Source organism: Macaca thibetana, chromosome 18 (assembly GCF_024542745.1).
Source record: "Macaca thibetana thibetana isolate TM-01 chromosome 18, ASM2454274v1, whole genome shotgun sequence".
Lineage (NCBI taxonomy): Eukaryota > Metazoa > Chordata > Mammalia > Primates > Cercopithecidae > Macaca > Macaca thibetana.
In genome coordinates this window covers 2,860,339-2,867,304 of record NC_065595.1, presented here as the reverse complement: position 1 = coordinate 2,867,304, position 6,966 = coordinate 2,860,339, and the positions used below count along the sequence as shown (strand labels likewise).

General features: G+C 40.4%; 1 long non-coding RNA gene across 1 annotated transcript; it reads left to right on the top strand.

Moving 5' to 3' along the window:
- The first annotated feature begins 375 nt into the window (after window positions 1-375).
- On the top strand, window positions 376-6,506 carry LOC126941274 (uncharacterized). Its single transcript, XR_007721223.1, has 3 exons — window positions 376-417; window positions 776-1,567; window positions 5,408-6,506. It is a non-coding gene; the product is annotated as an uncharacterized LOC126941274 (long non-coding RNA).
- The last annotated feature ends 460 nt before the right edge of the window (window positions 6,507-6,966 follow it).

Sequence of the window (6,966 nt, the reverse complement as noted above, 5' to 3'; positions counted from 1 at the left end):
CATGATGGCGGGTGCCTGTAATCTCAGCTACTTGGGAGGCTGAGGCAGGAGAATCACTTGAACCTGGGAGGTGGAGCTTTCAGTGACCCGAGATCACACCTCTACACTCTAGCCTGGGCAACAGAGCAAGACTCTGTCTCAGAAAAAAAAAAAAAAAAAAAAACACCAAAAAACCCAAACCGTCCCGTGAGTAAAGTTTTCTCTGAGATGACCGCAAACTTCCATCTGTAGCAGACAGGCTCTCTGTGTCCTTCCAGTTTGTGCATTGAACATGCATTGAAAAACATGCATTGAAGAGTTGAGGCTTTATACAATTCACAATTTATGCGGCTTCTTCAGGGACAGTCTTTAACGGAAGTGGCATTTCTTTTGCAGGTAAGTCTGTGGGGGCCAAAAGGACAATGATCACTGCTGCAGGTCAGTGCCATGCTTCGTATCATGCTAAAGAATGAGCAGTTCTTCCTGTCATTTCTTTGGAACCATTAGTACAAATATCAACACAATAAGAAGGATAAATAACATCTTAATATTCTGATGAGAATAGTTTTGGTCTTGTGGACTCACAGGTCTCTCCCAGGGACTCTCAGGTGTCTGCAGCCCACACTATGAGAACCGACGGATTAGGGGAACAAAGAAGGAGGCAAAGAAAGAATTCTGGGTGTGTTTGGGAGCCCGTAGGACTTGCTGATGAACGGGAAAGTGAGAGCAAGAGATGATATATTTATGGGCCATTTTCATCTAATTAAAATAACATATGACTCTAATTCTCTTCCAGGTCTGTACATCTTCAGAGTAGAAACCTCTGAGCTGTGAGCTTTCAGTAGAGCCCTACCAGACGCCAAGTGCGTGGAAGCTAACTTCAAACTCTCTGTGAAGAAACCCATTGTTAAGGATTTTAGGTGAAATCTTCTCATTGTCTTTCATTTAAGCTGTGTTTGATTAGACCATCCTCGTCTCTGGGCAACACATTAGATTCCTGCACCACCACCTGGTCTCATAATAGCTGGTTGCTATAAAACCATGCAGCTGCATAGGCCTGGGGTCCTTTCAAGGTTCTGTAGCCGAGTGCTGGTGCTCTCGATTGCTGGAGAACTTGAGTGCAGTTAAACTCTGCTGGTTGCATTTATAGTAAAAATCAACAAGGAAAACAAATTACACTAAACCTATGCAGCGTCTCATTTATTGTTCTGCTTATTTTGTTTATAATGTTCTCTTTTAAAAAATCCTTGTTTTTAGCTGGAAAGCAGTAGGATTTGGCAGAAACAAGGAGCTTTCCAGCTTCTGACAAGGTTCTCTGCTTCCCCTCCTGCTCTCGCAGGCATTGCTCAGTGATCACTGGAGTGTCTACATCAGTCCCAGCCTTGGCTCAACATTGCAGAGGAGAGCCCTGTCCAGTGAAACTCCAGCTGTGCAAAAGTCATCCACAGAGGGCTACATGTGGAAGCCAATGAACCATCTGGGAAGTTTTTACAATAAAACAGACCATAGACGTTGGTAGCTTGGCCCAGGGTAGGCCACGGTGAAATCTGGTCCATGAGGGACCTAGAGACACTGAAATCATCCCAAGGTGAGTTGTTAAGATTGTAAATCCAAGTTAAACGCACCTGAAGTAAAGAATATATAAAATAAAAGTAAGCCTTCTGAGTCTAGTTATTGACTAACTTTAATTACTTACACAAAAGGCAACAATTGCTGAGGTACTTCATTGTCTATGAGCTAAATGTGCCAAAAAAGAGATGCTTAACAGATGGCGATGTTAAGAAATTCCTGGTTTTAAATCTGTACAGATGCATTAGGTTGGAACAAACACCACATTTTTCTGACCCTTCCAAGCTCTACACATCATAAAATGCCAGCTGATACTCAGGTACTAATTACAAAAACAGTGCCATATATGAAAAAACAAAGTGTGTGCAAAAAGCAGTCTTTTCTAGTTTCCCAGGAATCTCGATGTTCTTCAAAAATCTATCACCTTAACTTTACAACATGTGAAATATGGATAATATGTTTTTGTGGGACTTTTTATCCTAGAAAAATCCTTCACCTTGTTGGTGCCATTGTGTGTAAGGTTAGATTCTTTAGCTTAATATTCATGTCTGTTAATCCACCAGCATTAGCAGAAACTCTGAGTACTCTGAACTATCACTGCAGATACCCAGTTCTGATGAACCGCCTCTGCGGAATGTTTCTAGTTGGCCTATCATAATTGGTGTGGGTAAAGGTAGCCAGTATACAAAAATTAGAGAGGAATTCAAGTATTATATAGAAGTTAACCATCAATTATACCTATAACTAGAGAACGGTAACTGTGTACATATAAAAGTCCAGGAGATGATCACCATTTATCCTGCCTGGGTACAGAGAGCATTTCTGGAAATCATTATCTTGAAGGCACGAGATGGTAATAAATTACCTCTAGTAGTATGGAAACCATTGCAGTGTTAAAAAGACTACAAGACTTGGTCTCATGCACTAACCTGATTGATATAAACATGATGGCCCTCTTCTTATGGTAAGAGACAAATGTATTTCAAACTTCTTGATAATGGAGTATAAGTCAAAATTGTTCTTAGTTCATCTAATGCCATTACAAACTTGGCCATCACAGATTCTTTCTCAACTATCTACAAAACATGAATTTTTATGTAGCATTTTGTCTGACATGGAATTAAATTATTTTCAGTTGAATTGGAGAAATTTTTAAGCAAAACCATTATGCAATCATGATCAAACTTCCTTAGCCACAAACAATCAAGCTGAATGAGAACTTGAAGAATAACCTGGAATAGATAGTTCTAGAAAACAATAATACTAATATTAATACAATAATAACAATATTAATAATTAACATTGTTGTTATAAAAATTACAAACAGATTTTTCATTGCTTAATATGTCATTTCATGGTCAATATTAAAATCCAGTTTTGTTGGTCTATTAATGAGATAATGTTCCATTAATGAGGTAATATTCTGCTAGGGTTTGAGTTTGTCCTACCAAAACTCATGTTGATATGCATCCCCAGTGTGGGATAGCGTTGGAGGTGGGGCCCAGTGGAAGGTGTTTGGGTCATGGGGGTGGATCCCTCATGAATGGCTTGGTGCTATTCTCTTGGTAGCAATTTCTGGTGAGGTTGATTAGTTGTAGTAGGAATGGATTAGTTCCCATGAAAGCAGGTTGTTATAAGGCCAGTATACCCTTGGGATCTGTCTCTACATGTATCTGGCTCCTCTCTGACCTTCTCTGCCTTGTAGGATTGTGTTAGTCTGTTCTCACACTGCTAATAAAGACATACCTGAGACTGGGTAATTTATAAAGGAAAGAGGTTTAATGAACTCACAGTTCCACGTGGTTGGGGAGGCCTCACTATCATGGTGGAAGGCAAAGGAAAGGCAAAGGCACATTTTACATGGTGGCAGCAACAGCGCATGTGCAGGGGAACTCCTTTATATAAAATCATCAGATCTCATGAGACTTATTCACTATCATGAGAACAGTGAGGGAGAAACCACCCCCACGACTCAATTATCTCCACCTGGACCTGCCCTTGACACGTTGGGATTATTACAATTCAAGGTGAGATTTTTTATTTTTATGTTGGTTTTGTCATTTCATTTTTTTTTTAAATTCCAGAGGTTTTTGGGGAACAGGTGGTATTTGGTTACATGAGTAAGTTCTTTGAGTAGTGATTTGTGAGATTTTGGTGTACCTATCACCCAAACAGTACACACTGAACCTAATTTGTAGTCTTTTATCCTCTGCCCCCTTTCTACCTTTTCCCCTTTGAGTCTCCAAAGTCCATCGTGTCGTTCTGATACCTTTGTATCCTCTTAGCTCCTACTTATGATAACATATATATTTGGTTTTCCATTCCTGAGTTACTTCACGTAGAATAATGGTTTCCAGTCCCATCCAGGTTGCTGCAAATGCCATGTCATTAATTTATTCATTTTTATGGCTGAGTAGTATTCTATCATATGTATATATACCCCAGTTTCTTTATCCATTCATTGACTGATGGGCATCTGGGCTGGATCCACATTTTTGCAATTGCAAATGGTGCTGCTATAAACATGTGTTTGCAAGTATCTTTTTCACATAATGACTCATTTTCCTCCGGGTAGATACCCAGTAGTGGGATTGCTGGATCAAATAGTAGTTCTTCTTTTTGGCCGGGTGCCATGGCTCACACCTGTAGTCCCAGCACTTTGGGAGGCTGAGGCAGGCAGATCACTTGAAGTCAGGAGTTCAAGACCAGCCTGGCCAACATGGTGAAACCTGTCTCTACCAAAAATACAAAAATTAGCCAGGCATGGTGGTGTATGCCTGTAGTCCCAGCTACTTGGGGGGCTGAGATAGGAGAATCACTTGAACCTGGGAGGTGGAGGCTGCAGTGAGCTGAGATGGTGCCATTGCACTCCAGCCTGGGCAACAGAGCGAGACTCTGTCTCAAACAAAACAAAACAAAACACAAATAGTAGTTCTACTTTAAGTTCTTTGAGGAATCTCTACACTGTTTTCCATAGTGACTGTACTAGTTTACATTCCCACCAGCAGTGTAGAAGTGCCAAAACCCCTCTTTTCTTTGTAAATTACCTAGCCTCAGGTATTGCTTTATAGCAGCACAAAATGGACTAAGAAAATTGTCTTGTAGAGACAACTTGGCATATAGTCAGGAGTCATTTAACAACAGGCATAGTCCTGAGAAATGCATTGTTGTGTGATCTCATCTTTCTGCAAACACCATAGAGTATACTCACACAAGCCTACATGATACAGCCTACTGCACATCCAGGCTATATGGTCTAGTCAATCACTCCTAGGCCACAAACAGCATGTCACTACACTGAACACTGTAGGCACTTGTAACACAATGGTAAATATTGGTGTATCTAAACATAGAAAAGGTACAGTAAAAATATGGTGTAAGAGATAAAAAATGATACAGCTGTCTCGGGCATTTACCATGAATGAAGCTTGCAGGACTGGAAGTTGCTCTGGGTGGGTCAGTAGGTAAGGAGTGAGTGAATGTGAAGGCCTAGGACTTTATCATACATTACGGTTGCCTTTAAAAACACTGTACACTCAGGCTGCACTAAATGTATTTAAAACAGCTTTTTTCTTCAATAATAAATGCACCTCATTTTTCTATACTTTATAGATTTTTTAATTTAAAAAACATTTGGCTCTTTTATAATAACGTCACTTAAAACACAAACATACGGCTGTGAAAATATATTTTCTTTATATTTTTATCCTATAAGCTTTTTACTATTTTTAATATATATATATTTTTTACTTTTAATCTGTTTTGTTGAAAGCTAAGACGAATACACACATCAGCCTAGACCTACATAGGTCAGGATCATCAGTGTCACCGTCTTCTACCTCCACATCTTGTCCCACAGGAAGCTCTTCAGGGGCCATAACACACGTGGAGCTATCGTGACAACGTCTTCTCCAGACACCTCCTGACGGACCTGCAGGAGGAGCTTCTTAAGGAGGTATCACTCTTCAGAAATATGTCCATGGCAAACCAATGTATGTTTGCCTTCCCTTGCCTTGCCTTGCCTTGCCCTGCCCTGCCCTGCCCTGCTCTGCCTTGCCTTGCTTTGCCTTGCCTTTGAGATGGAGTCTCTCTCTGTCACCCAGACTAGAGTGCAATGGCATGGGCTTGGTTCACTGCAACCTCCGCCTCCCGGGTTCAACCAATTCTCCTGCCTCAGCCTCCTGAGTAGCTGGGATTACAGGCATGTGCCACCATGCTGGCTAATTTTGTATTTTTAATAGAGAAGGGGTTTCGCCATGTTGGCCAAGCTGGTCTTGAACTCTTGACCTCAGGTGATCCACCTGCCTCGGCCTCCTGAAGTGCTGGGATTACAGGCATGAGCTGCAGTGCCCAGCCTGTGTCTTTATCATAGATTTGCATGTGCGATACATTGCACTATGATGGTATAATAGCTACGATGTCACCAGGCCATAGGTTTTCAGCTCTATTGTAATCTTATGGGACCACTGTTGTATTCGTGGTCCATCATTGACCAAAGAGTCTTTATGGGGAGCATGACAATTTTGTTTTTAAGTTACTATGCATTAGATAGTGGGTCTTTTTGACTCCTGTATAAATTCTTAGGAGGAAAGACTCCTAAATATGTATGATTGCATTGTTGTCCTTCAGCACTCAGCAAAATGCTCATGATCATGGGAAAATGACAACTTTTTGCCACTCCATTTCCTTATTTGAAAGAGGAAGAAGTCAAATCGGTGCTCACTCAGCACCCCCAGCCCATGTCTAAAGCTGGAGAGAGTGTGATTCTGCCATGTACTTGTTAGTTGCTTATCTGATTAATCAGGTTGAGGGAAAACATGTGGTAATTACACGTTCAATTAGCAACATTAATGTTCTCTGTCTCCAATCTCCTTGAAATTCTTCGCTATTTTTAAAATTTGGAAGATGTCATTGTTCTTTTAGAATTACAATTCTCTACTTGATGACTTCTCACAAACATTGACTGAAAGAGGTCTTAGAAAGTGTGCTAGTTTTTTAAATCCCTCTGCAAAAGTGCAGCTTCTCTGCTGACTTTAATTCATTAATGTAATTATAGTTCAGTAAAGCACAGTGGCTGGGTGATACTGATGCACTTCTGTTCCGACTTCCGCTGCCATGCTCCTCTGGACCCTACTCAATCTGCCCACTTTTATCACAGGCTTGCTTTTTCCAAACAATGATGTAGAGTAGTCGGTATAATCAATCACATACAATGGATTACAGAATTACATACCATAAAATAGGTAATACTTTAATAAATTACCACAATAGATAATTCGGTATGTAAATAATATGCAATAGAATAGCAGCATTCAATAGCACCTGCAATCATACAGTGCATTCTGAATTATCTCAGATGCTAAGATTAAAAGTGGCTCTGGCAAGTTAAAAATCTAGTAGCATAACAATTGGAGTCGT